Here is a 22,078-nt window from a genome sequence, read left to right on the forward strand (position 1 = left end):
AAGTTGGTTTTTTGAAAAGATAAATCAAATCAACATACCACTAGCACGGCTAACAAAAAAAAAGAAGAGAGAAGATTCAAATAACAAAAATTAGAAATGAAAAAGGTGATATGACAACTGACCCAACCGAAATACAAGGAATCATCCGAGACTACTACAAACAGCTATCCACCAACAAGTTCAAAAATCTGGAGGAAATGGATAAATTTCTGGACTCACACGAGCTTCCAAAACTAAGACAAGAAGATGTAGAAAACCTGAACAGACCAATAACAGTAAAGGAGATTGAAGCTGTTATCAGAAAGCTCCCAACAAAGAAAAGCCCAGGACCAGATGGATTCACAGCAGAATTTACCAAACATTCAAAGAGGAAATGACACCGATTCTTTACAAACTATTACAAAAGATTGAAGCAGAAGCAAAGCTTCCAAACACATTCTACGAAGCAAACATCATCCTGATACCAAAACCAGGTAAAGATATAACCAAGAAAGAAAACTACAGGCCGATATCCTTGATGAATATAGACACTAAAATCCTCAATAAAATATTAGCAAACAGAATACAACAACACATATGCAAGATCATTCACCACGATCAAGTGGGATTCATCCCAGGGAAGCAAGGTTGGTTCAACATACGCAAATCAATAAATGTGATCCACCATATTAATAAAACCAAACACAAGGACCATATGATCATCTCTATTGACGCCGAAAAAGCATTTGATAAAATCCAACACTCATTCATGACAAAGACCCTTTATAAAGTGAGACAAAAAGGAAAAAAAAAAAATAGTTGTGTGTAATGTGTGATGGTTAGATCAGGATAATTAGCTTAGTCATCATTACATTACGTAATCATTCTTTGAGTCCACTAACCAATTTCTCATTAACCCTCCTGCCTCTCCCCCCCCCTCCCTTTTCCCACTTCTAGTAACCACAGTTCTTTTCTCTCCTCCTAAAAATGTAACGTGTTATTGTGATTATTATTTCATTCTTTCTCTCTCTCTGTCTCTCTTTATCGTTTATCTGTTTATTTATGGATTCAGTTCCTGCTTATAAGTGAGGACATGAGGTGTTTCTCTTTCTGCACCTCAAATGTTTCACTTAGGATAATTTTCTCCAGGCTCATCCATGTTGCTGAAAATGGTAGTATTTCATTCTTTTTTATGGCAGAGTAGTATTCCATTGTGTATATATACCACATTTTCCTTATCCAGTCATCCAACAATGGACATTTAAGTTGGTTCTATTGCCTAGCTATTGTAAATAGAGCTGCAGGAAGACAAATATCCCTTGGACATGATGATTTCCAATTCTCTGGATATATCCCCAGTAGTGGGATTGCTGGATTACATGGTAGTTCTATCTGAAGTTGTCTGAGGAAAGTCCACACTGTTCTCCATAATGGCTGTACTAATGTACATTCCCACTAACAGTGCAGAAGTGTTCCTCTTTCTCCACATCCTCACCAGCATTTGCTATTCTCTCTCTTTTTTTAATAGCCTGTCTAACTAGCAACAGATGATATCTCAAAGTGGTTTTGATTTGCATTCCCCTGATGATTAGTGATGTTGAGCATTTTTTTCATATACCTGTTGACCAGTTGTATGTCCTCCTTTGAGAAATGTCTGTTCAGCTCCTTTGCCCATTTTTTAATTGGATTGTTTGGTTTTTTGCTGTAAATTTATTTGAGCTCTTTGTATATTCTGGATATTAATCCCTCATCTGATGCACAGTTTGCAAATATTTTCTCCCATTTTGTAGGTTGTCTTTTCACTCTGCTGATTGTTTCCTTTGCTGTGAAGAAGCTTTTTAGTTTCATATAATCCCACTTGTTTATTTTTCCTTTTGTTGCTTGTAATTTGGGGTCTCATTCATAAAGTCTTTGCCCAGTCCTACATCCTGGAATGTTTCTCCTGTTTTCTTGTAGGAGTTTTAAAGTTTCAGGTCTTACATTTAAGTCTTTAATCAATTTTGAGTTGATTTTGGTATATGGCAAGAGGTACAGATCAAGTTTTCATTCTTCTACACATGGATGTCCAGTTTCCCCACACTATTTATTGAAGAGGTTCTCCTTTCCCCATTGTATGTTCTTGGTGCCCTTGTCGAAGATCAGTTGGCTGTAAATACGTGGGTTGATTTCTGGGTTGTCTATTCTGTTCCATTTGTCTATTTGTCTGTTTTTATGACAGTACTATACTGTTTTGTTTACTATAGAACTGTAATATAGTTTGAAGTCTGGAGTGTAATGCTTCTAGCTTTAGCTTTTTTGCTCAGGATTCTTTAGCTATTTGGGGTATTTTGTTGTTCCATATGAATGTTAGGATTGTTTTTTCTATGTTTTGTGAAGAATGTCACTGGTATTTTGATGGGGATTGCATTGAATCTGTAGATGGCTTTGGGTAGTATGGGCATTTTCACTACATTGATTCTTCTAGTCCACGAGCAAGGAATGTCTTTCATCTTTTTGTGTCCTCTTTAATGTTTCAGCAGTGATTTATAGTTCTTGTTGTAGAGATCTTTCACCTCTTTCATTAGATTTATTCCTAGATTTTTATTTTATTTTATTTTATTTGGTGACTATTGTAAATGGGCTTGCTTTCTTGATTTCTTTTTCTTCTAGTTTATTGTTGGAGTACAAAAACAATACTGGTTTTTGTATATTGATTTTGTATCCTGCAACCTTACTGAATTCATTTATCACCTCTAAGAGTTTTTTGGTACAGTTCTCAGGTTTTCTATATATAGAATCACATCATCTGCAAACAGGGACGATTTGATTTTGTCTTTCCCTATTTGGACACCATTTATTTCTTTCTCTTGTCTAACTGTTCTGGCAAGTACTACCAATACTATCTTAAATAGGAGTGGTGAGAGTGGGCATCCTTGTCTTGTTCCTGTTGTTAAGAGGAAAGCTTTCAGCTTTTCCCCATTCAGGATGATACGGGCAGTGGGTTTTTCCATACATGGCTTTTATTGTGTTGAGATACCTTCCTTCTACACCTAATTTGTTGAGAATCATAATCATAAAGGAATGTTGAACTTTTTCAAATGCCTTTTCTGCATCTATTGAGATGATCACATGGTTTTTGTTCTTGATTTTGTTGACAGTGTATCACATTTATTGATTTGCATATGTTGAACCATCCTTGTATCCCTGGGATGAATCTCACTTGATCATGGTGTATAATCTTTCTGATGTGTTGCTGTATTCTGTTTGCTAGTATTTTGTTGAGGATTTTTAGGTCTAAGTTCATCAAGGATATTGGCCTGTAGTTTTCTTTTTTTGTTGTATTTTTGTCTGGTTTAGGTATGAGGGTGATGCTGACCTCGTAGAATGACTTTGGGAGAATGGCCTCTGTTTCTATTTTTTGGAATAGTTTGGAAAGAATTGGTATTAATTCCTCATTAAAGGTTTGGTAGAATTCAGCAAGGAAGCCAACTGGTCCTGGGCTTTTTTTTGTTGGAAGATTTCTAATTACTGCTTCAATCTTGTAGCTTGTTATTGGTCTGTTCGGTTTTTCTGTGTCTTCTTTGTTCAGTCTTGGTAGTTTGCATTTGTCCAGAAATTTATCCATTTCCTACAGGTTTTCAAATTTGCTTGCATATAGGTGTTCATAGTAATCTCTAATGATTCTTTGTGTTTCTGTGGTATTAGTTGTGACGTCTCCGTTTTCATTTCTGATTGTTGTTATTTAGGTCTTCTCTCTTCTTTTTTTTTAGTTAGTCTGGCTAATCGTTTGTCTATTTTGTTTAACTTCTCAAAAAACCAAGTTTTTGTTTCATTGATATTTTGTATCATATTTTTGGTCTCTATTTCATTTAGTTCTGCTCTGATTTTAATTATTTCTTTCCATCTACTAACTTTGGGATTGGATCGTTATTCTTTTTCTAGTTCTTTGAGGTGTAATGTTAGGTTGTTTATTTGAAGTCTTTCTATTCTCTTGATTTAAGCATTTATGCAAAAAAACTTTCCTCTTAGTACTGTTTTTATAGTATCCCATAGGTTTGAGTATGATGTGTCATTATCATTAGCTTTGAGAAATTTTTTGATTTCCTGTTTGATTTCTTCTTTAACCCATGTGCCATTCAGGAGCATGTTATTTAATTTCCATGTATTTGTATGGTTTCCAAAGTTTTGTTTGTTATTGATTTCCAGTTTTAATCCATTGCAGTCTGAGAAGATGCATAAAATTTTTTCAGTTTTTAAAAATTTGTTGATACTTGATTTGTGACCTAATATGTGGTCTAAACTTGGAGAATGTTCCAGTGCTGATGAGAAGAATGCATATTCTCTAGTTGTTGGGTGAAATGTTCTAAATATATCCACCAAGTCCTATTGGTCTAAAGTGTAGTTTAAATTCTGTGTTTCTATGTTGGTTTGTTGCCTAAATGATCTGTCCAATGCTGAGTGGACAATGTTCAGGTCCCGAACTATTACTGTGTTGAGGTCTATCTCTCTCTTTAGGTGTAATAATGTTTGCTTTACATATCCGGATGCACCAATGTTGGGATCATATATATTTATGATTGTTATGCCTTTTTGGTGGATCAATCCCTTTATCATTATATAATGGCCTTCTTTGTCTCTTTTTATAGTTTTTGGTTTAAAGTCTATTTTATCTGATGTAAGAATAGCTACTCCAGCTCATGTTTGGTTTCCATTGTGTGGTATATCTTTTTTCTGGTTTCCATTTGTGTGGTATATCCTTTCACTATTAGTGTGTGAGCCTTTACAGGTGAGGTGGCTATCTTGCAGGCAGCATATAGTTGGGTCTAGTTTTTTAACCCATCTGACCACTCAATGTCTTTTGAGTGGGGAGTTCAATCCACTAACATTTAGCATTCTTATTGAAAGGTATTGTCTAACTCCTGTTATTTAATTGCTTTTGTGTGGTTGTTTTAAGTATCTTTTGTTCCTTTCTTTTCCTGTTGTTCTTTGGCTTTGGAGTTTGTTGGGTTTTTGAGGTAGTACAGTACAGTGGGATTTGTTTTTTCTTGTATATTCATGGTGGTAGGTTTGTTTGTTTGTTTGTTTGTTTTGTTTGTTTTTGAGATTCCAGGTATAGAACCAGTCTGCAGTTCCAAAGGCTGGGAATGCAGCTGCAGGTGGCATGGGCCATGCAGCAACATGCTTCAGTGGCTGCTGCAGAGAGCAGGAGGAAGTCCCATGGGGGAGAAGGATCCCTGCCCTAGGGTTGGACAATGGCACTGACAACCTCAGCAGTGGTAGGGCAGGCTGGGTCAGGAGCAACCAGGGGTTACCACTGGGAAGTGCTTGCAGCTGAGTAGACTCTTCTAGTCTCACAGGAGAATCTCTCTTGTGCTGATCCTGGCTGTCCAGTCCCTGCTCTGGACCTCTTCTGCAGGAGAATTGCATGAGGGGCACCTCTCATCCACCATCTTGACCCAGAACTCGGAAACTTTAATATAAAGTTTGTATCATAGGAGAGCACAGAAGCCACATCATGAGTCTGGGAGTCCATGGCTTTACTTCATCCTCAGCTCCCCAGTTTTGGGTCTTTTGTCTTTTGATCCAGCAGTTCCTACATAGATGTGGAACCACTTCTGTCCTTAGTGCTGATGGCATGGTCAGTGAGGTCCTGGCACAGGGTGTCACACACCTCCAGCAGGGGCCACCTCTCGAGCAGCTGCTGCTGCCAGGCCTCCCCAAGTGGCCTCTGGTGTGGCCACCATGTACTGCCGAACCTTCAGCCAGAACTGCACCAGTTCATCCACCATGTTGTGCAGTATGGCTACACTGCCGTCTCCTGCAACACACTGTCAATTTGTCAGAGAAATTCCAACGATCTCAAAAAATTATTCAACATAGGAGACAATGGCATGAAACACAGCCAGACTTTGCAGACCACCAGGTTTCTTAGTGGCCACCCTGAGCTGTTCATTCCCATGGTTCATGAGGTCCAGGACAGCATGGACAGGTGGAGGAGGGCATGGACCACCCCAGAAATGTCAAAGTCATCAGCCAGTGGCACCCTCATGGTCCCCTTGCTGCTGGTGAGTCTCTCCCATAGCACATCCTCCCCAACAGAACTGCAGGCCAGCTGCCCCTTCATGTAGGTGTGCGCATCCTCAATGAAGGAGGCAAGCCCCAGCTGGAGGTGCTCAGCCTCCAGCATGGAGCTGTCACTGTAGTCAACAACTGATCTGTAACTGCTCCACATGCAGAAAAGCCAGAAGATGTCAGGGGGAAATATCTTCAGAAAGTCCTTAACAGTGATGTAGATTTTTAATGATTTGGACATTTTTTCTTCTTTGCCTTTCATGTGCTAGTGACCAGAACGTAGAAAATAATTTCCCCACTGCTTGCATGATGAAAGACCTCACACTGTGCAATTTCAAATCCATGGAAAAGCTAAATCTATCCCATCGAAATGGATGTCCAGTTCGCTTCCAAACACCATACTTGCTATGGCAGAGAACTCAATATGCCAGCCAGGTCTTCCATTTCCCCAAGGAGAGGCCCAAAAAGCCACCTGGGGCTTGGCTGCCTTCCACAGGCAAAGTCACTGGCGTGTCATTTGTCAAAATCAGCTGGCTCTCCTGCTGGGCTGGGGACCACACTGACCAGTTTGCCGTACTCGTCTCCTCTAGACCTCAAGTCAAAGTAGACATTGCCTTTCGCTGTTGAATACGCATGCCCATGAGCAATTATTCCTTCAACGAAAGTAATGATCTGGGGAATATTTTTCAGTTACCGTCACATACACTGTGGGTTGGAGAACCTTCAAGGCTGCCATGACTTACTTAAAATCTTCCTCATAAAGACTGGCAAGAGAAGGAGGTGAAATATTCATCTGATTGGCTCTTTTGTTTATTTTACCATCCACATCTATAATACCCATCATCGTGACTATGTTGCATTCAAAAACCTTGGTTAGGATCCTGCAAATTGTATCAAATCTAACATAAAAGCAAGCACGGCCAAGGTGTGCATAATTGTATATAGCTGGTCCACAGCTATACCAGGAGATGGCCTCTGTGGGCACCACAACCAGAGGGTCCTTCCTTCTGGTGCAGCTGTTGTACCTGTCCTGCAGGCTGCAGCCAGGCTCGCACACACCCCCAGCTCACCACCCAGCCCACAGGCCCTCCACACCCACCCCATGCGAGGCCGAGGGCAGCCTATAGCAGCGGGGCAGCCAGGTAGGGCCTACGCATCCACAGCATGCCCCCGGCCAGCAACATGGACAGGAACGAGAACATGGATGAGGACAGGGATGGCCCAATGATCCTTTTTAAATGCTTCCCATATAAAGCAATTCACAAATCAGACAAAATACTGTATAAGATTAACTTTCCAGACGAAATTTGACAAGAAACATTTAAATCTGCACATCGAGAACCTCCATGAACTCCAACTAGACAGAAGCTACAATGGAGGTTTCAGCCTGTTGAATGTCTGGGCTGTCCCATTGGTCTGCAGGCTGATGAGGACTGAAGCAATGTCTGAACTGCTTGCCACTGTAACCCCAGCATCAAGCACAGTGGCACATATTGGCAAATATTTGGTATGGGGAAGGAAGGAAGGGAGGGAAAAGCAAGAATGGAGAGAACCACATGACTTGGAGAGGATGGCTCCATGCCTCTTGTACCCCTAAACTCCAATTACACAGTAAATGCAAGAAGCTAGGAGTGGTAAGGGAGAAAATCAGGGGTTTGTACATCATGGAATGATTGTTGTTTGGAAGAGAGAATACTGGGGCAATTTATCCCTTTTCTGCTTCTGTCATTTTGATTTAATCTAGCCTCCCTCCGTACCAGTCAGCTTCCTGATGAAGATGACCAGACCTGAACATATTGAAATGCAATGACCATGGCTCTGTCATTGAGCCCCTCGGGCATGCTGGGGGACATGGGCAGACTGGGTGACACAGCCCAGGACATTTCCATCATTTCAGCAGCACAGTAAATCTTTAGACTACATTAAATGTCACTGACCAGGACAAAATACACGAAGAGTCAAACCAGATTTGCCAGATTTTTAAAAAATTAAATTTGTTTTTTATCTGGTTTTATATAAAATGATGATGAATAGAATAGCTAACAGTGTGTCTTTCACAATCGAGCACCAATTTCTCCTTTGGGGTCTCCAATTTGGACAACAAAACTGGTACCCTAATTGGAAAGGCTAAGCTGACTGCTGTTGACCATCTTGGGGTGATCACAAAGTTTAGGGGAGGAAAGGGATCTGGATGTGCTGAGTTCCTCCCTCCTCTTTTCCAGATCTGCCTCCCAGTTAAAATAGTGCTTTGGTCCTCTGTCCCTGAGGCATATGATACACAGCAGGAAAGATCCTGTCCCATGAGGAGAAGACTACAGTTGCCCAGTGCAGCCTAAAACTAGGTGAGTAATTCAGCCCAAGGGTTCAATAATTAGAAGCTCACACCTTAAGCTATTTTCATACAGCCCTATCAGCAACAAAATGACATTTTGATCCTCATCAGATGCTTTTATCTCGATTGGATTAAAACTTGGGAGGAGAGATAAGAGTGTAACCTATTAGCATTGCCAACCCCCAAACCCAATAGTATACACCAAATTTTTATCCCATAACTACATTGGCTTGTTTCAATATGTAATCTATAGAACAGATTGGGTACTAGATTAGGAAATCAATTCATATATATCAATTCATATGTATACATATATGCATGTATGTATGCATATAGACAAACACATTAAATATACAAAGAAGTCTATAACCATCTGAGTTATTTACACTTTATCAAGTTTAGCAAAATATGCCTGCTTTCTGAGAGTGTAGCAATACTGTCCTACTAACAAAGAACTTGAAGTTAGAAAATGCCATAGATACAGATCTATATATACACACAGTCATGCACCACATAACGTTTCTGTTGTATTTTTACAGTACCTTTTCTATGTTTAGATACACAAATACTTACCATTGTGTTACAATTGCCTATAGCATTCAGTAAAGTAACAAGCTATAGAAGTTTGCAGTCAGGAGCTATAGGCTATACCATACAGCCTAGGTGTACAGTAGGCTATACCATCTAGGTTTGTGTAAGTAACATTCTATGATGTTTGCACAACAAAATCACCTAATAATACATTTCTCAGAATGTATCCCCCTTAAGTGATGCATGACAGTCTGCATACATATATATGAATTTCTGTTTTTCAAACATCGTTTCAAAACTCGCCCTCAGTATTAGTGTACATTAATATAAGTAGTTTTTAGAACTAGGATTAGCAATATACAAGACAAAGCCAGCCTGTGACCTCTTTTGTATAGACAGCTAAAATGATGTGTTTTACATTTTTAAAGTATTGTAAAGAAAAACAAAGATTATGCAACGGAGACCATATGTGGCCCGCAAAATCTGAAATATTCATATCTGGTCCTTCATTGAAAAAGCTTGCCAAACCCTGTTCTAGACCAACCATCTCCCAACACATGCATGTGCACGCGCACACACACACACACGAACAAACAAATATTCTTGTCTCCTAACTTGAGGTTAATTCTAGGTCCTGTCAGTAGACTGCAACAATTAGGAGCATAAAGTAAGGCAAACTTGAGTTCAAATCCCAGCTCTGACATTATTTGCTGTGTAACCTTAAGCAAGTTACTTAACTTCCCTGAGCACCAACTCTCTAATCTTTTAAAGGGAATGGCAATAGTACCTAACTGATAGAATTTTTGTGAGGTTTTACTAACATAAGTATAAAAGAGTTAGAATAGTGCCAGGCATGTGGAATTACTATCAGCCACGTCTAATTATGCTAGTGCACCTCTTGGTCTAGTCCCACACACCCTCAGACTTAGCCAATCCTGGTCCCACAGTCCTTCCCAGAGAGAAATTATTCCTGATGTATCTGAAAACAACTGCTCCCATCAATACAATCCTTTCACCTTTTTCTATAAGAACAAGTATAAAACTATTAATAAGGCAGTAGTCTAAGAAAGATTTCAGAGAAAAATAACACATCATGGAGCAGCTTGGTCAAGATGCCTGGCGATCCTTCCTAATGGATGTGAAAACTCCACAGAATACTTTATTGCATGTGGATCTTTGTGTGAAATAATTTAGTGTGAGGATAACCTACTCCTTGTCCAAAATAAGGGTGAACGAATAATCATGTTCTCAATTGGGCAGCTACAGAGCTGAGTATTTGCAGTTAAAAATAATAATAATAAATATAATAAAAATAGTAACCACTGGGGTAGTTTGACATGTATTTCTATTTTAAGCTCACACAAAAAGTTTTTTTTTAATAGTTTGTGCATCTTTTGACCTCGTTGCAGAAGTTTGTAAACCTTTTATCCTTGCCCTCTTTAGCTAGCTCATTTTTAACATTTGTACTCATACTGAACTGCAGAAAATCTTAGATCTTCCAGAAATATGTTCAATAGATGTAGCTTCCCCTTAACACACTGCCTGACTTTTCTCTTTACCCTTTGACAGGAAAAGCAAAGGAGAGCTGCCACTCAAGTTTAGGCAATATTTGCAGTGATGGGGAGGGGCTTTATCTTTGTCCTAAGCCCAAAGCTTCTCTCGGTTCTACCTTGCAGCATCCATCACAGTAACACATTATTCTTCAAAATTTGCAAGAACTGAAGAGTCTGCATATAAACAAAACAGATTCCAGAGGCCAATTATTGGGGGTAATAAATTATATTTGTGTAGCAGGTATGACATTCATGTCTTTAACTGAGGTATGTGAAAATACAGCATTTTTATTTTTTATAACTTAACCTTCCCATTTTTATCTCCCATTTTGAAGGAGTGGTGAAATATAATTTCAGTGACCTCTTTCTCAAGGTGACATAAGATTGCGGGAGAGAGGGGCATGTACATCTTCCAAGGGGTGCAGAGGGAGGCTCTGTGACAGTTGGTTGGAGCAGCTGAGAGGAGCAGACTGGTTAGGGCATAGTTGTAGAGCCAGACTGCCTGGGTCTGATTCCTGGCTCTGCCAGTCACTATGAGACCACAGGTGAGTCACTTAACCCTTCTGTGCCTCAGTTTTCTCACCTCTGAACTGGGAATAATAGTACCGATGTCACAGGATTGTCGTGTGGATTAAGTGGGTAATATTTATAAAACAATTGGACAGCCTGCACTGCTTGGTAAGCATTATGTATTTGTTAAATAAACAATAAATACCTTCTAGTTGTGAAGGCATCTGCTGAGATACCTGCCTGACCATGACTCAGTCTACTATCCAAGCATGAGATGTTCCTTATTCCTGTCAAAACAGCCCCACCAGTCCAGTGGATTTCTCTGCTATTTCTCATTCTTGAGAGCGAGGAAATCACCCAACTACAGAGAGTCCCTGACATGCAATGGTTTGACTTGGGATTTTTCGATTTTACAATGGTTCGAATGCAATAGGCATTTGGTAGAAACCATATTTCAAGCAACATAAAACCACAGTTTTTCAGTTTCTGTACAGTATTTAATAAATTACATGAGATATTCAACACTTTATTATAAATAGGCTTTATGCTAGATGATTTTGCCCAACTGTAGGCTAATGTAAGAATCTTGAGCACGTTTAAGGAAGGTAAGGCTAAGCTATGGTATTCAGTAGGTTAGGTGGATTAAATGCATTTTCTACTTAATGATATTTTCAACTTATGATGAATTTATTGGGACATAACCCCATCATCAATTGAGATGTGTCTGTACTTCCATGTCAAATAGGGATGGAGGAAATCCCTGAGAGGCTGTATTTACACCCAATACACTAATGCAAGTACTATAATTACATGAACATACCCAAAATGGAGCAGTTGTTCTAGCTGTAATTCCCCAGGTCTCCAAAGAATATCAATGTTTTTCTGTTTCCGAAGGAAAAAACACCATGCAAATGTTAAATTACAATTCAAAATTTACTGTCTCTAAAGTCGAACAGAAAGAAAAACACTCGTTTGTTCAAACACTCGTGATTTTCCTGTCTTCCAAAAAGAAATGCAATTTCAATCAGAAAGTGATTTTAGACTCAATCCCTAAAAATCCTCAAGGTAAAACATTGTAACTTAGATGCTTCTAATTAGGCAAACTTCAAAGAGATATTGGCTGGGAAAATCCCAAAGTATATTTTCAAATTGTAGAAAGAGTTTTTATAAACACATAATAATATTTTACATTAATGTGCATGTTTCTTCTAGATCTGCACTGTCCAATATAGTAGCCAATATCCACATGTGACTATTGAATACTTCAAATGTGGTAAGTCCAAATTGAGATGTGCTATAAGTATAAAATATCATATCAGATTCAAAGACGTAGTATGAAAAAAAGAACGCAAAATACCTGAATTTTTCATATTGATTATATGTTGAAATGATAATGTTTGGACATATTGAAATAAATAAAATATATAACTGATATTAATTTCACCTGTTTCTTTTTACTTTTTCAATGAGGCTACTAGAAAATTTTAAATTATATATGTGACTCACATTATATTTTATTGTACGGCACTGGCCTAGATAATACAAGATTGAATAAACCTTGTGCATTAACTCAGAGTAATCCTATATGTCTACATAATAAAAACCTGTCAATCAATACCTTCTTTTTTGTCTTAGAAAGAAAAAAACATACAATATTTTCTGTTTTTTCACTGTGGGAGGGGCCAGATTTAAACTATTTGTATCTTTGAGTGGGCTAGGATATGCTAAAATTTAGTCTTTCTGTTTTTTTTGTTTTTTCTTTGATTTTCTTTTATTGTTTCATCCCAGTTCGTGTAGTCATTTACTCTAAAAATTTAGAGTAATGATTTGTGGTAATTTTAATATCAATTAAATGTATCCAAGCCTTATTCATCCTTTGTTTATTGCTATTCTAACAGCTTTGAAATTCATAATAGATTGAAAACCTAGAACCTCTATGACTAAAATCAATAGCTTCAGTTTGACAGTAACCAAGAGACAAAAGTCCTGGTTATCCTATTTCACATGTTCTGGCCCTGGAGTATCATGAGAGATAGTTCTATAACTATTCTGTTGATGACACTCCAAAACCACAGTATCTAAAACTAGTGAAGCCTACAATAGGATGACAATTCTTTAGTCATTTTATTCAGTCAGTGGAACTTCCTGTCCCATTCTGCTCAGCAGCTGTTACAAATCCTTCCCATCTCTCCAAGCCCACATTCACATGTCAGTGGCCCCCTCTCCTGCCAGCCTGCTGGATATCTTCTCCTGGGTGTTTCCTGCATCTCATTTTATTCAGTCAGTGGAACTTCCTGTCCCATTCTGCTCAGCAGCTGTTACAAATCCTTCCCATCTCTCCAAGCCCACATTCGCATGTCAGTGGCCCCCTCTCCTGCCAGCCTGCTGGATATCTTCTCCTGGGTGTTTCCTGCATAAAACCCATCCACATTTCCACTCAAAGCATGACTCAATCATCAGGCTCAGCTGTTGGATGCACTGTTCTTTCAATGACCAATCCAATGAATGATCAGTTAAATCTTCCCCAAAGGCTCCCTTTCTATTTGTTAATAGAATCCCTGCAGTGCAGAGTCTTCTGGGACAATTTATACATATGGGAGTTGGAAAGAAAAGAAGGCTTCAGCTCTTTCATATGAGCAAAAATCATAAAAACAATTAAATCTCAGGAACATAAGTCAGCATTCTTTTGTAAGTAGGCACAGCCTCTAATTTTAGAAGCTGTAGCTTAATTATTTGCTAATATAATTGCCATTACATACCAGTATGTATTGTGGACTCAAGCAGTCTCAGAACAAGTGGAAGTAGGACATGCTTCCATTACCATTATTGAATCAGCAGATCCCTGAAGAGAGTTACCTGTCTTGATAGGTAAGAGGTGTCTACAAGCCTTGCAAGCTGGTCTGTAGCTTTATTTATTTATTTATTTGTTATTTATTTATTTATTTATTTAAAGCTAGCAACTTATGCATAAGGTAGGGCAGTTACAGGAAAGCTAGCTCCCCAAGGGAAACTGTTCAGAGTCCTTTATAGGGCAAGGGGTGAAGGGGTGCAGGCCAACATCATCATTTTGCACCTCTGGAGGTGGTCCGTTCTGTTCCTCCTGGCTGTGTCATGGGCACATGCTCATTTAGAGCTTTAGTCCTTGTGCCTGCTCAGTAGCTCCAAGACGGTGGTGTTGTTCATTATCATCACCCCAGGAAAGTCATTGTAGCTGTCACCTTGAAGCTTTGTGCACACGCAGGAACTCCTAAAGGAGTCTTAAGGTTAATCTGTAATGTAATTTTTACAATTATTGGAAAAGAAGGAATTGGTAGATAATAATAAGTTTTAAACAAAGTTCACAGTTATATTTTAACAAGCCTTGGGGAAGGGGTTTTGTAACTCAGTAAATATCTGTTCCCTTCTTATCTCAGTTTATTTTATCAGGGTGGGCTATGGGGTAATCATACATTCTAGGTTTCTCATGACTGAGGAGAAGAAAAGTAACAAAATGTGCTGTGCACAGACAATGGAGTCAGTTTTGTTCACAGACCTGGCCCTAATCCATCTCATTTCCCCTGAGAAATTTTATCTTCGTTCCTCCTAAAGAGAAAGGGGCTGGAGGTCTCATTCTTCTGAAACTACTTCTTCCTGGTCATGAGCATAGTCCCTGCCTACATTTCGGAGGCATAAAATCTCTCACTGACTGATCTAGTGATTTATAGGGACTCGGTTCCTCTCAGGAGAAGATGGGTTGGAATCCTTCTACCACCATCATCCTGGTGTGGAACTGTTGTCGCCTGGAAGATACAAGCTTTACTAACAGATTAAAAGACAGGACTAGAATCTAATAACAGGTGTACCATAGTTTCCTATTGAAACACAATTTCTCTCTCCAAGTTTCCCATTTTTAACAAATATATTTATGACAAGGCTAATTCGTTTGCAAAATAAGTTTAGTTTCTGGCCAGATTATTTGCATAAAGTGCAGCAAAAATAATGATTTATCATATAAGCTTTTCCTGATTGGCTTTGCTGGGACTTTTATAAAGAATCTCAGATTAGGCCTTCAAAAGCCACTTGAGTCTTAGGAAGCCAAGCCAAGGATCTGACTTACTTTCTGATTACCTGTACAAGTTGTGTGAATTCCTCTCTTCTGGAGGTCCCCCAAAATGTCGATGTTCTCACCTGACAGAAAGTTCCATTCTTTACTTACCACAAGGCCAGGAACCTTGTAATCATGTAGATGTAGCTTTATTTATGCAAAGACGGGTTACCAAAGAAAAATCAGGTTCTCAAAAGAAAAGGACTAAGATGGGATAAGCCTGAAGGGCAGAAGGATTTATTTACATGTGTTTGTTCTCTCGATTAAACTAAATCACTCCACTCCTTGGGTTGCACACATGTGCATATGCAACTATGCATATACCTAGCACCTACCAACTGTCTAGCAGACATAAATCGCATGCCCCAGTAGTGTCAGCTTTTGACACATAACAGACTGAATTGATTCTACTGCATCCACGTGTCAAAATAAAAAGCAGACTTTCGTCTGGGACCAGAAAGAGGATGTGTAAAAGACTACTTTTAACTGGATTTTATTTAAAGCAGTTATGCACAGAGGGGTTCTTTCTCACACATTAAATTTGATCCTAAAATGACTCATGTACATGGTTTAAGGAAAGGCATGATGATTAATTCTATGTGTCAACTTGACTGGGCTAAGGGATGTCCAGATAACTGTTCAAACATTGTTTCTGGGTGTTTCTGTGAAGGTGTTTCCAGAAGAGATCAGCATTTGAATAAGCAGACTGAGTAAAAAAGATCCATCCTGGGCCGGCCCGGTGGCGCACTGCTACAGTGCGCCACTTGGGAAGCGCGGTGGCGCTCCTGACGAGGGTTCGGATCCCACATACAGACCGGTTCCCGCTCACTGGCTGAGCGAGGTGCGGGCGCAACACCGAGGGTTGCGATCCCATTGCCGGTCCCGGTCCGGTACGGGCACGACACTGAGGGTTGCGATCTGTTGCCGGACACGAAAAAAGACAAAAAGGAAAAAAAAAAAAAGATCCATCCTCATCGATGTGGGCAAGATCATCCAATTCATTGAGTCCAAATAGAACAAAAAGGCAGAGGAAGGGCAAATTCCTCTTGAGCTGTGACATTCATCTTCTGCTCTGGGCCATCAGAACTACAGGTTCTCAGGCCTCTGGTCTGTGAGATTTACACCAGCAGCTCACCCCCCATTTCCCAACATGCACACTCCCTTTCCTTCTCTCCATTCTCTGGCCTTCAGCCACAGAGTGGGAATAACACCACTGGCTCCTCCGGTTCTCAGGCTTTTGGACAGGGACTGAATTATATTCCAGCTTTCCTGGTTCTCCAGTTTGTAGACAGCAAATTGTAAGACTTCTCAGCCTCCATAAGTGCATGAGCCATTTCTCATAATAAATCTCCTCTTCTCTCTCTCTCTCTCTCTCTCTCTCTCTCTCTCTCTCTCTCTCATCTCTCACACACACACACACACACACACACACACACACCCTCTCTATAGATATAGATATAGATAGATATATCCTATTGATTCTGTTTCTCTAGAGAACCCTGTAGTCAAGGGAAAGAGATACAAGGAGACAAAGGTTCCAAAAATGTTCCTGTTCCCAAAGAACAAGCCCTACTCTCTTGGCTCATCTGTGCTTCCTTTTCAGTAAAGCACACAAAGTTAAAAATGTTCCTTTCTGCAAAATTTCTATTTCTGTAAAACTTGTATTTGTGCAAAGGCTAAGTGAATCTCAGCCATTCTTAAATTCTATCATGCACTTTGGGAAAAGGGAGGGCAATTTCTCACTGTTCCCAGTAACAGAAAGACATTATTTTATTAAAAATAGGAAGAAAACTAGCTGGGAATTTGCAATGAGAGTGAATCTGATACTAATTTAATTCACAGGCCCTGAAGTGTTTAGCAGTACAACACAAGGATGGGGGTACTTCAGGGAGATGAGTGTTCTTTGTGGAATTCACCCCTTTCCAGCACCTGAAAGCCTAATCATCACAGAATTCTTTAAATTCTATGTTGCTTTTAGGAAACAGACATCCTAAAAATAGATACAAGGGGGTACTTCAGGGAGATGAGTGTTCTTTGTGGAATTCACCCCTTTCCAGCACCTGAAAGCCTAATTATCACAGAATTCTTTAAATTCTATGTTGCTTTTAGGAAACAGACATCCTAAAAATAGATACATGAGTATCTGCTTGAGTTTGCAAGAGTAACTTTGTGTCTATACTTATAAAGGCCTGCTGAGCTAGAGAACAGTAACAGAAGCTTTTCAATAGAGCTAAAAAAAAAAGGAGATATCTCTTGGGTGAGAACAAGGCTTAAAAACAGAAGTTAAAAAAAAAAATCAGATATCCAGAAAGACCAAGACAGGATAGATTCATTTGGAGAGTAGCCTGGGAGATATCTCTTGGGTGAGAACAAGGCTTAAAAACAGAAGTTAAAAAAAAAATCAGATATCCAGAAAGACCAAGACAGGATAGATTCATTTGGAGAGTAGCCTGAAGCCTGCTTAACTGGCATTTGTCCTAATAGGGACTCCTTTCTTTAATTTTCCTACTTCTCCATTGTGTCTGTCTTCATCTTATACTTGTTTTCCGTCATGGTTAACTAGAAAAAGCTGGAATCAGAACAACTGATTACTATTACTGCTATGTGCCGATTGTGTCCCCCAAAAATTCATATATTAAAACCTAACCCCCAGTATCTCAGAATGTATGAGGGTACTTCAAAAAGTTTGTGGAAGAAATAGAATTAAAAGATAAATTCTTTTCATGAACTTTTTGAAGACCCATTTTGTTTGGATATGAGACCCAGAGTGGTAATTAAGTTAAAATGAGGCTTCTAGACCCTAATCCAATCCAACTGGTATTCTTATAACAGGAGGAAATTTGGACATAAAGAGAGACACAAGAGAGACAAAGGAAAGATAAAAGGCCATGTGAGGACACTGTAAGAAGGCGGCCATCTGCAAGCCAAGGAGAGAGGCCCCAGAAGAAATAAACCTGCCAACACCTTGGTCTTGGACTTCTAGGCTGCGGAACTTTAAAGAAATAAATCTCTGTCGCTTAAGCCACCCTGTCTGTGGAAATTTGTCCCAGTTACCTAATTAGCTTCTTTTCTTAGCTGGTAAAACAGACATAGAAATAACTACCTATACAGAGTTGTTGAGGTAAGTTATAATTTTTTTGAAAACTGCAAAGGGTTATACAAATTTAATAACTAAGATAGTTTTTGTTGTTGTTGTTGTTGTTTAATGAGAAGTGTTTCCTTTGTGTATCTTAAGCCAGATATGACATCAGGGGCACTGATGTGCCTCCTGTTGTCACTTACAGTCAGAGGTTGCTAGTTGCTACACTAGAAATTGTGGATTCCTGAGACCTTGATTTGTTTGGATTTACTTGCTCAAGTTTACAGTTGAAGACAAAGAAACATAAACACTAAGCATGAATAAGAGAAAATGTTCCCTACCTCATCCTATTTTCCATAACTCTAAAAGTAATGACAAGTACACTCAGATGGAAAGGGGGTGAAAACAGCTCCATATTTATTCTTGTTAGGTAGTTAAAAATGAGGAAAGAAAAGCTGAAGCCATTGACATTTGGAAAATGAGTTGAGAGGAAACAGGAGTAAGCAAGGAATTTTAATTAGAGTTCTATAACATATGGAGGAAATAACTGTAAAACTGAAAAGTATTCAAAAAAGTTGAAACAGAAATAATTGAAATGTATTTGAATTCAATTTAAAGGGCTATTGAGGGCAGTGTAGTTAAATAGGATATAGAAGAAAAACAGAGAAATAAAAATGATTCTAAAAATATAAGCAGCCTTTTAAGAAATACTGAAATATTTGTTTGCAAAAATAAGCAGACATTACAAAAATAGTAAATGTGCAAAACTAAATATAATATTTTAAATTAAAATGCCCTTTCAGTTTTCAGATGTCTTAGAAATGAGCTCAGGGGAACTAAAAGTCTGAAACACTAAACTGTTTTCCTGAAATGAGAAGACAAAGATTTAAAGAACGTGAATTATTATAATGGATTATTTAGACAGATGTCTTGCTTTTTGGAAACTTCTAATTTTCTTCTCTTAAAGTCGTTCTAAAACTTTTGTTTGCATCAGAATCACCTGGAAGACTGGTAATAACAAATTGCTGGGACCCACTCCCAGATTTTCTGATTCAGGAAATCTGGGATGAAGCTCAAAATTTTGCATTTCTAACAAGTTTCAAGGTGATGCTGATGCTTCTGTTCTCAGGACACTTTGAGAACCAATATGCTATGATAAAGACCATGTTGGGCTTCCAGTTGAACACACGGGACTGAATATGTTCATTTATTTGCACAACATACCTCTAAGTATTTGCATTTATCTCAACCCTTTCCCATTAAAACGGCAAACTTTAGGAGCTGGAAAACAAATGGATAAGAGGCAATTGACCTAGAAGACCACAGAAAGCTGAAAGCTAAGTGTCATTTGGGGGCGGAGGGTACCAAATGGCAGTATGCAAATGCTCAAGAGCTGCAGGCATCAGGTATCTTTACAAAAACGGTAAGCGGTAGGACTGAAAGTACGAAAATTGGTTGAAAGTCTCTGAAAGAAATATCTAAGCTCCTGATCTCCTTCTATACCCCAGCAGAAGACTGCATGTTTACTGTCTGAAGAGATTAAACCATGAAGGATTTGGTCTCAGAGGAATCTGGCACAGCTTGGGAAGTGCTTTACTAAAAAGACAGGAACAGAAAAGGAAAGTCTACACATTGAAAGGTGAGACCCACACCCCTACTACCTGCCCCTTTCTTGAGCACCTCCCAAAATGCTAACTGACAAGTAGAAAACTAAAGGCTTTCTCTCTGGTGAAACATATCAAGCCAAGAGAAAAAGACACATAGATAATGACATTAAGGATTCTCCAATGAAATGATGGGATCACTCTCCAATTAGTCTACCCTGAAGACCACCAAATATGCCCCATACACATACAAAGAGGTCACAATCAGTGTTGTAGTATCTCACTCTTAAATATAAATTGTTAACCAACAGTGAACAGACATTAGAAAAACTCACCTAACATAAAGACAATGAAAAAACAAACCAATGGCTGAAAAGAACTTACAAAAAAACAAAGGTAATAGAAGCAAAAATCAAAACAATTAACAATGATAAATGATTTTAAATGAAAAAAGAAAAAATACCTCATTCATAGAAAAAGAACAGGATGTTATTTTAATTTTTATTAAACACTCCAAGAACAACAAATATTAAATCATGATGATTGAAATGAAAAATAAAGCTGAGAAAATTTCCAAGAAAATATAGAAGTAGAGCAGAAAGAGATGAAAAGCATTCCTATAAAACAATGGTACTCAGTTGGGGGGTACTTTGCCTCCTCGGGGACATTTTGCAAAGTCTACAGATATTTCTGTTTGTCACAACTTGGAGAGTGCTGGGAGTGACTCCTGCTGTCATCTAGTGAGTAGAGGCGGGGGGTGCTGCTAAACATCCTACAATGCACAGGTTGGACCATCACAACAAAGAATTTCCTGGCCAAAAATGTCAAAAATACAAAGGTTGAGAAAATTTGCCATAAAATAATGCAGCCACCTAAATGTGAATCTCTCCATCTCCTATAAAAATACACAAATTAGTAAGAAAAACAAATAAAACTGCTTATAACTCAAACCAACAGCATGAATAGGAGTCCAAAAATACTGTGAACTTCAAATTGCTTGTAAATAAGGAAATATAAGTCCAAATCCAGAGTAAAGTGTCAGTGCAGAGGAGGGGGAGGGGAGGAGAAAGGAGGTGCTATAGACTGAATGTTTGTGTCCCTCCAAAATTCATGTGTTGAAATCCTAACCACCAAGGGGATGGTATTTGGAGGTGGGACTTTGGGGAGGTGATTAGATCATGAGGGTAGAGCCTTTACAAATAGGATTCGTGCCCTAATAAGAGACCCCAAAGAGTTCCTTTGTCCCTTCCATCATGTGAAGCTACATCAAAAAGATGTCCACCTATGAACCAGAAAGCTGGCCCTCACCAAACACTGAATCTGCCAGTGCCTTGTTCTTGGACTTTTCAGCCTCCAGAATTGTAAGAAATGAATTATTTCTGTTGTTTATTAGCCACCAGTCTGTGGTATTATGTTACAGCAGCCTGAACAGACTGAGACAGGAGCAGATGGGGGACGGGGGGAGGGAAGGAGGAAAGAGAGGAGAGGTGTGGAGAGGAGTGCAGGGGAAGGAAACCAGGTCACATCTTCAATACTTTGCTTCGAAAGTTCATCAGCCGTGTACATTTTTATCACTTACAAATTACGCTTTCCACATTAACTGCAGGATACAATTCTGCTCAGCTTCTGCCACTATATAACAAGGATTCCCTTTCCTCTGGTTTTCAATAACACATTCCTCATGTTCGTGTTCATCCTTCTTTGACTCTTCCAAATTCTCAAGAACACCTTCCTGTATCCTGCTAGTGCTTCTTTACCTGAGTACGTGGAATTGTCAGATTATAAGCTCCAAGTCAACCATTGTTGGAGAAAGAAACCTGGGGCCCAGGTCTTCTAGGACATAAGTTAACAGGAATAGCCAATGGAAAAGACCTTTCACTGGCGGCATCATCAACCACACACAGCATATAACAGCTGAAAACATGGGTTCAAATCCTGTCTCTGCTGGTTACCTTCTGAGTGATCTTAAGTCTTTAAATCTTTCTGAGCATCAGTCTCCTCATATGTGACATGGAGATTAAAATCCCTACCTATAAGATTGTTTTGAAGGTTAAAAGGATATTAAAAGCAAAGTGCTTAGCACAGGGCCTGGCTTGTTGTAAGTGTTTTTAGATAGCACTTTGAAAGAAGTGATCTCCATGTTCCTCAGCTACTGAGTGAATCATCAGTGCTACTATTCTTGGGATCCTTGAACATCAAATTCAAGGGATGACCCACGTCACTGCTTAGGGAGAGCCCGGGCCACTGTAGCTGTTCAGAGCCAGAAGTGAGCTGAGCACACATTTACACAGTGACTAAAATATTCTTTTTTTTTTTTTTTTTTTTTACGGGTAGGGGATCGCAACCCTTGGCTCG

At 39.0% G+C, this 22,078-nt stretch overlaps 1 pseudogene; it reads right to left on the bottom strand.

Annotated features, from left to right (window-relative positions):
- Positions 1 to 5,506: 5,506 nt before the first annotated feature.
- The window catches only part of LOC103581626, a 51,584-nt pseudogene continuing 35,012 nt past the window's right edge, over positions 5,507 to 22,078 (bottom strand).

Source organism: Galeopterus variegatus, unplaced genomic scaffold (genome assembly GCF_000696425.1).
Source record: "Galeopterus variegatus unplaced genomic scaffold, G_variegatus-3.0.2 Scaffold13522, whole genome shotgun sequence".
Classification (NCBI taxonomy): Eukaryota; Metazoa; Chordata; class Mammalia; order Dermoptera; family Cynocephalidae; genus Galeopterus; species Galeopterus variegatus.